The sequence below is a fragment of the Camelus ferus genome, chromosome 6 (genome assembly GCF_009834535.1).
Source record: "Camelus ferus isolate YT-003-E chromosome 6, BCGSAC_Cfer_1.0, whole genome shotgun sequence".
NCBI classification, from domain to species: Eukaryota; Metazoa; Chordata; class Mammalia; order Artiodactyla; family Camelidae; genus Camelus; species Camelus ferus.
Window position 1 is genome coordinate 66,909,749 of NC_045701.1, and position 9,979 is coordinate 66,919,727.

At 35.2% G+C, this 9,979-nt stretch overlaps 1 pseudogene; it reads right to left on the minus strand.

Moving 5' to 3' along the window:
• Positions 1-2,255: 2,255 nt before the first annotated feature.
• LOC102512012 lies at positions 2,256-6,390 on the minus strand (annotated as a pseudogene).
• Positions 6,391-9,979: the final 3,589 nt, after the last annotated feature.

The following is a 9,979-nucleotide window of genomic DNA, read 5'->3' on the forward strand; positions in this document are numbered from 1 at the left end:
AATGGACATTTTTCCAACAGACATACAGATGGATAACAAACAAATGAAAAGATGCTCAACATTGCTAATTATTAGAGAAATGCGTATCAAAGCAACGAGATATCACCTCATGCCTAATCAGAATGGGGTTCATCAAAAAGTCTATAAATAACAAATATTGGAAAGCATGTGGAGAAAAGGGAATGCTTGTACACTCTTGGTGGGAATGTAAATTGGTGTAACCACTACGGAAACAGTATGGAAGTTCCTCAAAAAACTAAAAATAGAACTACCACATAGCAATTCCTCTCCTGGGTATATATCCAGAAAATAATGAAAACACTAATTCAAAAAGGTACATGCACCCCAATGTTTATAGCAGTACTATTTAACAATAGCTAAGGTATGGAAGCAACCCAAGTGTCCATCAATGGATGAGTTGATGAAGATGTGTTATAAATGAAGAATGGAATATTAGTCAAAAAAATAATGAAACTCTGCCATTTGCAGCAACATGGATGGACCTAGAGAATATTGTGCTTAGTGAAATGTCAGACAAAGAAAGATAAATACTGTGTGATATCACTTACATGTGGAACCTAAAAAATAATACAAATGAATGTGTATAGCAAAACAGATACAGACTCACAGGAAACAAACTAGTTGTTACCAGTGGGTAGAGAGAAGTGGATAGAGGCAAATAGGAGTATGGGATTAAGATATACAAACTACTATGTATAAAATAGATAAGCAATAAGGATATATTTTATAACAGGGAATTATAGCCATTACCTGTTAATAACTTTTAATGGAGTATATAATCTATAAAAATACTCAACCACTATGATGAACCCCTGAAACTAACATAATATAAATCAACTACACTTCAATAAAAAAATGGAGATCTGATAGAAACAATAACTGCTGCATCCTTTAATCTTCAATGGTGGCACTTACATCCATCTTTCCACCCAAAAGACATTATTGTCTTTGATTCAGTATGCTGCCATGTGTAGAGGGACATATAAGAGTCTTCCACCTGTAGTATGATGATAGTCCTTATTCCACAGGCCAAAAACCCTATTAAGAGGTTATTTTAACTGCCAAAGATATCAATCCCGATTTTAGTCCTTGGGACCTGGGGAAGTGACCACTGGGTGGGACTGCAGACCACTGAACCCACTGTAAACTGGACTTTAGTCTAAACTCCACTTATTGCCTGATGTCCATAAGCTGCCACTATAAGATGGTCCGTGGTGATACTCTGCAGTGCTGAGTATCAGTATCAGGGCAGACATTTTGTCCAGTAACCCTTTCAAGGTCTAGGTATTTCTTTATCCGTGGCAATACAGATTCCCAAACAAATGACTATAGGTGTGGGGGAAAGGACTGGGAGAACCATTACATTATATACATACATGATGTTGATATGTCCTTCCTCCTAGGAACCTAGTGATTTCTTTAGTCAACAAATTCTGTACCTGAAAATCAGCTTTGTTCTAGGAACTCAACAGGGATCATGAATTTTTATTGGCACAATCATTCTCAGCTTCTTGCTCTTCCATGTTTGCCTTCTTCTGATTACAGATGTTAAGCAACATCCTCTTTATTTACTCATAGATTGCCACTTGAGATACCATGATTTGTTGCCACCTCAAAATTCCATACATATAAATTCGTTTAGCTGACTCTACAACCTTGGAAATTTTTATAGTAATTGTGGTCCTCTAGTTTCTGGCTGTTAAGCACAGCCTCCTGGCTTCTATAACTTCAAGGGATCTCTTTCCCAATGGCTGTTAACAAACACTGACCTATGACAAGCTGTCCTATCAACAAACTGCCCTGCAGAAGAGACACAATTGAACTCCTTTGAGATGCTGCTGGTCATTGCATCAGTGCATTCTTTTTTTTTTTTAAATTAAAGTATAGTCAGTTTACAACGTTGTGTCAATTTCTGGTGTGCAATGTAATGTTTCAGTCATATATACACATACGTATATTTGTTTTCATATTCTTTTTCATTATATGTTACTACAAGATACTGAATATAGTTCCATGTGCTATACAATGGACATATGCCCAGGATACAAGGTAGGGCAGCCAGGAAGAGAAATGGGGACAGCTTTTTTGAGGGTTCACATTGATCTGCAGGGCCAGTATCTTCAGGGGCATCCATGTAGGTATCACCATCTCATGTATAATGGTCCTGGACTTTCCCACCTGAGCCATGACAGTGTAACAGACTTGCTCTGGATGAGCATGTAAAAGTTTTGATTCTATCTGTATCTGTTTGCTCCACAGCTACAATTTCTCCTCCCCTCTAGGAGATAAGGGCCACTTGTGTTGATTTTTTTCCCCCAAGGAGTTGATTGCTTATAGCAATTCTGAGATGCACTCTTTGCACCTTCACCAAAAATTCCTCTGCACTCTTCACCCTGTTTTGATAGCAGTAGGCACCGTCACTGCAGGGAACCTTGCATATATCCATCTTCTGGGCACTGATGACATGTCCCATTCCACCACTCTAGAAGGTCACATTCATTGACCTGATGTCTACAGAGTTCCGTTGATGGATGAACTTGCAGCCTTTGCAACAAAGTCCAAAAGCACAAGCAGCCCCAGGCCTCAGAGTGCAGTTTGAGGCAACAAGGATCTTGTTCCCACTGCTTTATAGAGCCACCACAGTCACACTTCTCTTCTCCTTCAACCACACCGTTCCCACAGCACTTCAGCATAAAGACTGCCCCTGGAATTGGAGGATTGTACAGACATGATCCCTGGTTTAAAGTAGTCTTTGTAATGTCTACATAACTACAATTAGGGAATCTCTCTGATGGCACTCTGACAGCATTCATGATGCAAGCACTTTGCCCACATAAAGAGTATTCATCATGCTGCATACCCAAAATATGACCTAACTCGTGAGCTACAATGAGGGCAAAAACAGACCAGTGGTCTCCTTTGAAATGATTAACTCCACAATCAATAGGAGGATGACATATTCCTGCAACATAGGCTATCCCAAGTACACTTACAAGTGAATTTTTAATGAAAATATGTGCAGTATCATATTGTAGCTGGAAAAGACTTGATTTGTTTCCACCGAGAGAAATCCTCTATTTTATTAGTATTTTATGTCCTGTCATTTTTTTTAAAGTGTGGGTAAAGGCTTATAAATTGTAGTGATATTTTCAAAGAACTAACATTTGGTTTAGTTGATTTTACTTTATTAATTTCCAGTTTTCAATTTCATTATTTTCTGCTTTAATTTTTATTATTTCTTCTCTTCTGCTTACTTTGGATTAAGTTATATAGTAGATTAATTCAGATCTCCTTTTCTAATATGTGTAATTAGTGTTATAAATTTTCCAAACACTGCTTTCATTGCATCCCATTAATTTTGATAAGCTGTAGGATTTCCAATATTTGAAATTTGTCATGTTCCAGAATGTGTCCTATTTGGTAAATGTTCCATGTGAGTTTCCGAAGAATTTGTGTTCTGCTGTTGTTGAATAAACTGTTCTATAAATGTCAATTATATCCAGTTGATTGATGGTGCAGTTGTGTTCAGCTATATCCTTCCTTACTGATTTTCTGCTTGCTGGCTCTATCAACTACTGATAGAGAGTTGTTGACATCTCCAAACATAATAGTGCATTTGTCAGTTTCTCCTTGCAGGTTTATCATTTTTCACCTTAAATATTTTGCCACTCTTTTGTTAGGAATATACATATTAAGGATTGTTATGTCTTTTTGGAGAATTGACCACTTTATCATTATTTAATGCTCTTTTGTATACTTGATCATTTTCCTTGCTCTGAATTCTGCTTTGTCTGAAATTAACATAGATAGCTATTCCAGCATACTTTTGATTAGTGTTAATATAGTATCATTTTTCATCCTTTTACTCTATACTCTTTATATTAAAAGTAGGTTTCTTGTATACAAAATATACCTGTGTCTTGTATTTTATACTCTGATAGTTTCTGTCTTCTTATATGTGTATTTAGACCATTCACATTTAAAGTGATTATTGATGTAGTTGGTTAATATCTACCATATTTGTAAATGTTTTCTTTTCACTGCTCTTGTTCTGTTTCTTTATCTTCTACTCTTTTTTTTTTTTTTGCCCTCTGTGGTTTTAATACTAAAAAGTTTTCTCATTCAAATGAAGCCTATAAAACTTAGTTCCCTTAAGCCCCTTTCCATTCCATTTACAGTATAATTGTCTTAAATATTTCATCTATATACACTGAGAACTACATTAGACAATATTAGTTTTACTTCAGCTATTAAACATACTTTTAAAATTCAACAGGAAAAAGAAAATGCATTGCACTATCCATATTTTTAATCTTCCATTGTCCTTCCTTCCTGCTATTGAAAAACTCCTCATTTTATAATTTTGTTTCAAGAATTTTCTTAAGCCGTTGTTTCCAGTAGGTCTGCTGGTGACAAATTTTCTTAGTTTTCCTTTCCTTGAGAATTTCCTGGTTTCCTCTGCATTCCTGATAGATATTTTCACTGGATGTAAAATTCTGGATTGACATTGTCTTATAATTCTTGTGAAATATTTTGCTACTTCCTTCTCACACTGTGGTTTCTAATGGGAAATCTGCTGCTTTTCAAATTGTTTTCCCCCTATGGTTAAGATTATGCAAGATATTGTTTCTCTTCAAGTACTTTCAAGATTTTTTTCTTTGTCTTTAGTTTTCAAAATTGTGATTATGATGTGTCTTGGCATGGATTTCTTGGGTATATTCTATTTGTAATTCTCTCAGCTTCTTAAATCTATAACTTTTGCCAAATTTGAGAAATCTTCAGTCATTATTTCTTTGAGTACTTTGCATGCCTGCACTAGTCATCTATCCTTCTGTGACTGTGATAACATGATTGTTAGATCGTTTGTGATAGTCCTTCAGGTCCCAGAGGCTCTTCATATTTTTTTCCACTCTGTTTTATCTCTGCTTTTCAAATTAGGTAATAATTCTTTCTCTGTGTTCAATTGCACTAATTATTTCCTCTGTTCTATTTTATTATTGAGCCCATCCAGTTGACTTTTGGCTTCATGTTTTGTGTTTTTTTAGTTATAAAATTTCCATTATTTTCTTTTTTTATATCTTATACTTCTTTAGTGGGACTTAATTTTTCTACAACTTTCTATTTCTCCAATTGTTTCAATCATATTTGTCTTTGCTCATTGAAGCATTTTATGTTGGCTACTTCAAAATTCTTCTCAGATAATTCCACCATCTGCATCATCTCTTGAGTTGGCATATATTGTCTTTTCTCATTCAAGCTGAAACTTTTCTAATTCTTTATATGACAGGTAAATTTCCATTGTATTCTGAACACTTTGGGTGTTATACTGTAAGGTTCTAGATTTTATATAAATGTCAGGTCCCCTCTGACAGTGCACTAGCAGAGGAAGAGAAGTGTTGCATTATGGCTAGGTGGTGGTAGATGTCCAGGTATCCACTTTCTTTCTGATGACACACCAAGGAAAATGGACATCTTATATTGTTAAATTACAGAGTACATTCATTTCCCTTCTTAGGCCTCTGCTGACACCTCCCTGGCTGGGAGATTCAAGAATGCCTCATTACTGCTGCCCATGTGGCCTCCAGTAACATGTGGAATGGGGACCTCGTTTCTACATGATGAGAATGAAAGTCCCAGAAGTCTATTTGACCTTCTCTGACACTACCCCAGTGAGGGGTGCTGAGGCATCACATGAGCAGGGTGAGTTTGGAAGTCTAAGCTCCCCACATGGTCTTTGCTGATGAGGATGCACGTGGAGTTACAATTTTTCCCATGACATTTGGCTGGAGTAGGATGGTTATTTTCTCAAAGTTTTCTGTCTTGCCAGCTGCTAATTTCTTATTCCTTTGGCTAGAAAGAACAAATTTGTCTTGGGGCTTTTGTTTGTTTTTGTCTATTGCATTTCAGGGTTGCTGCCTTCTACAAACTGCAATCAGGGTAAAAGAAAATGAAGGGAAATCACCACGATGTTGCTCCTTAGGTCCTAATGTCCCTAACTGGTCTGTATTCTTTGCTCCACCTTTCTGAACCTTCTTATGTTTGTTTTATATATAAAATAAGGTATTTTAACTGGTACTGAGCATAACCAACAGGGAGATAAGTGTTTACTTCTTCTGGAACTGAAAGTCCTTAATGCGATTTTAAATCACATTACTCCTTTTTAAAGCAAGGGAGATCAAACCAAAACTACTTTGGAAGCTTTCAAATCTTTCCCACCACTCAATCTCCCAAGATATTTTCTGTCTGTCTGAAGCAGGTGGTCTAGTCTTCCTTTCCTTGATTGAATTTTCTTGCTCTACTTACTGGTACTACTGGTTTGCTATACTAAAACTTTACCATGATTCAGCTTCTCTGGTTTCCTACTCTCATTTCTCGGGTATGTTTTCTTCATTGTTAATTATGTCATGTATAGGAGCAGATTTTATCCACTGAGTTCAGCTGCAGACAGTCTTCTTTTTTTAATCTACCTCTCCTAAGAAAGGGATGTCTCTAGTTCTGTCTGAGTAAATGAAACAGTTTATGAAAAGGAACCTCTCAAGCAAGTTACTGAGGAAACCAGCTTGGATTAAAAAAACCTTTTCTTGGGAGTACGTAGAAGGGGCCTGTCATTAAAAATGCTTCTAATTGATACTTATCTCATAGAGCCCTGAATCCAGTTAATTACGAGGTGGCAAGACTCACTGGCCAAGACTCCCCTTAAAACAGAATCTATCCAGATTTACAGTTAATATTTTATTGACTCAGTTTTAATTATATGCAATATTTGTTTTTTAAATTATTTTTTAAATTGAAGTAAAGTCAGTTTACAGTGTTGTGTCAATTTCTGGTAATAAGCATAATAGTTCAGTCATACTTATACATATATATACTTGCTTTCATATTGTTTTTCATTATAGGTTACTATAAGATATTGAATATAATTACCTATACAGTGCTATACAGTATAAACTATTGTTTACCTATTATATATAGAGTAGTTAGTATCTGCAAATCTCAAACTCCCAATTTATCCCTTCCCACCCACTCCCACTTCTGGTAACCATAAGTTTATTTTCTATGTCTGTGAGTCTGTTTCTGTTTTGTAAATAAGTTCCTTTGTGTCTTTTTAAAAAAATCACTTATAAGTAATATCATATGGTATTGCTCTTTCCCTTTCTGGATTACTTCACTTAGAATGATGATGTCCAGGTTCATCTGTGTTGCTGTAAATGGCATTATTTTATTCTGTTTTATCACTGAGTAGTATTCCATTGTTTAAATATACCACAACTTCTTTATCCAGTCATCTGTTGACAGACATTTAGGTTGTTTTCGTGTCTTGGCTATTTAAATAGTGCTCCTATAAGCACTGGAGTGCATGTATCTTTTCAAATTAGAGTTCTCTCTGGATATATGCCCAGGAGTGGGATTACTGGATCATATGGTAAGTCTATTTTTGTTTTTTTGGAGGACTCTCCATACTGTTTTCTTTAATGGCTGCACCAAACTACATTTTCATCAGCAGTGTAGAAGGGTTCCCTTTTCTCCACACCCTCTCTAGCATTTATCAGTTCATGGACTTTTGAATGATGGCCATTCTGACTGGTGTGAGGTGATAGATACCTCATTGTAGTTTTGATTTGCATTTCTCTGATAATTAGCTATATTGAGCATTTTTTTTTCAAGTGCCTATTGGCCATTTGTATGTCTTCATTGGAGAATTGCTTATTTAGGTCTTCCACCCATTTTTGGATTGGGTTGTTTGTTTTCTTCTTTAAGTTGTATGAGCTGTTTATATATTCTGGAAATTAAGCCCTTATCAGTCTCTTTTTTTTTGCAAATATTTTCTCCCATTCCATAGGTTGTCTTTTTGTTTTGCTTATGGTTTCCTGTGTTGTGCAATAGCTTATGAGTTTAATTAGGTCCCATTTGTTTATTTTTGCTTTTATTTCAATTGCCTGGGTAGACTGCCCTAGGAGAACACTGCTGATATTTATGCCAGAGAATGTTTTGCCTATGTTTTCTTCTAAGAGGTTTTTAGAGTCTTGTCTTATGTTTAAGTCTTTAAGCCATTTTGAGTTTATTTTTGTGTATAGTGTGAGGGAATATTCTAACTTCACTGATTTATATGCAGCTGTCCAGTTTTCCCAATACCATTTGCTGAAGAGACTGTCTTTACTCCATTGTGTATTCTTGCCTCCTTTGTCAAAGATTAATTGACCAAAAGTCTGTGGGTTTATTTCTGGGCTCTCTATTCTGTTCCATCAATCCATATGTCTGTTTTTGTACCAATAGCATGTTATTTTGATTACTGTGGCTCTGTAGTATTATGTAAAGTCTGGAAGCATTAGTCCTCCAGCTTCATTCTTTTTCTTCTGTATTGCTTTGGCAATTCTGGATCTTTTGTGATTCCATATAAATTTTAGGATTATTTGTTCTAGTTCTGTGAAAAAATGTCAAGGGCAATTTGATCGGGATTGCATTAAACCTGTAGATTGCTTTGGGTAGTATGGCCATTCTAACAACATTAAGTCTTCTATCCAAGAACATGGATTATCTTCCCATTTCTTTAAGTCATCTTAATTTCCTTAATCTATGTTTTGTTGTTTTCCACATGTAAGTCTTTGGTCACTTCCTTGGTCAGATCTATTCCTAAGTATTTCAATTTTTTGGATGCATTTTTAAAAGGGATTGTTTCTTTTCTTTCTTTTTCTGGTATTTCATTTTTAGTGTAAAGAAATGCAACTGATTTCTGTATATTAATATTGTATCCTGCTACCTTGCCAAATTCTTTTATCAGCTCAAGTAGTTTTTGTGTGGCACCTTTAGGGTTTTCTATATAGAGTATTATGTCATCCACATATAGTGACAATTTTACCTCTTCTCTTCCAATTTGGATCCCTTTTATTTCTTTTTCTTGTCTAATTGCTATAGCTAGGACTTCCAATACTATGTTGAATAGAAGTGGTGAGAGTGGGCATCCTTGTCTTGTTCCAGATTTTAGTGGGAAGGCTTTCAACTTTTCACCATTGAGTATTATGCTTGCTGTGTGTTTGTCATAAATAACTTTTATTATGTTGAGATATGTTCCCTATATATCCACTTTGGTTAGAGTTTTTAGCATAAATGGGTGTTGAATTTTAGCAAATGCTTTTTCTACATCTATTGAAATGATCATGTCCTTTCTTTTGTTGATGTGGTGTATCACATTGGTTGATTTGTGTATGTTGAACCATCCTTGTGTCCCTGGGATGATCCCAACATAATCATGGTGTCTAATCTTTTTTATGTGTTTGTTGGATTCTGTTTGCTAATATTTTGTTGAGGATGGTTGCATCTGTGTTCATCAAAGATATTGGCCTGTAATTTTCTTTTTTCGTAGTGTCTTTGTTTGGCTTTGGTATCAGGGTGATGGTGGCTTCATAGAATGAATTTAGGAGTATTACTTCCTCTTCAGTCTTTCGGAAGAGTTTGAGAAGGATCGGTATGAGTTCTTTTTTGTATGCTTGATAGAATTTCCCTGTGAAGCCATCTGGTCCTGGATTTCTGTTTGTAGGGAGTTTTTCTTTTAAATTGCTGATTCTATTTCTAGTGATTTATCTGGTCAAATGATCTATTTCTTCTTGATTCAGTTTTGGTGGACTGTACATTTCTAGAAACTTGTCCATTTCCTCCAGGTTGTCCAATTTATTGCCATATAGTTGTTCATAGTATTCTCTTATGATTTTTTATATTTCTGTGGTATTGGTTGTAATGGCTCCATTTTCATTTCTTATTTTATTTGTTTATGTCTTCTCTTTTCTTTTTGATGATCCTAGCCAGAGTTGTCTATTTTGCTCATTCTTTTGAAAAAAAAAAAAAAAAAAAAGCTCTTTGTTTGATTTTTTCTATTTTTTTTAATCTCTATGTTATGTATTTCCTCCCTGTTTTTTATTAATTTTTTCCTTCTGCTGAATTTAGGTTTTGTTTGTTCTTCTTT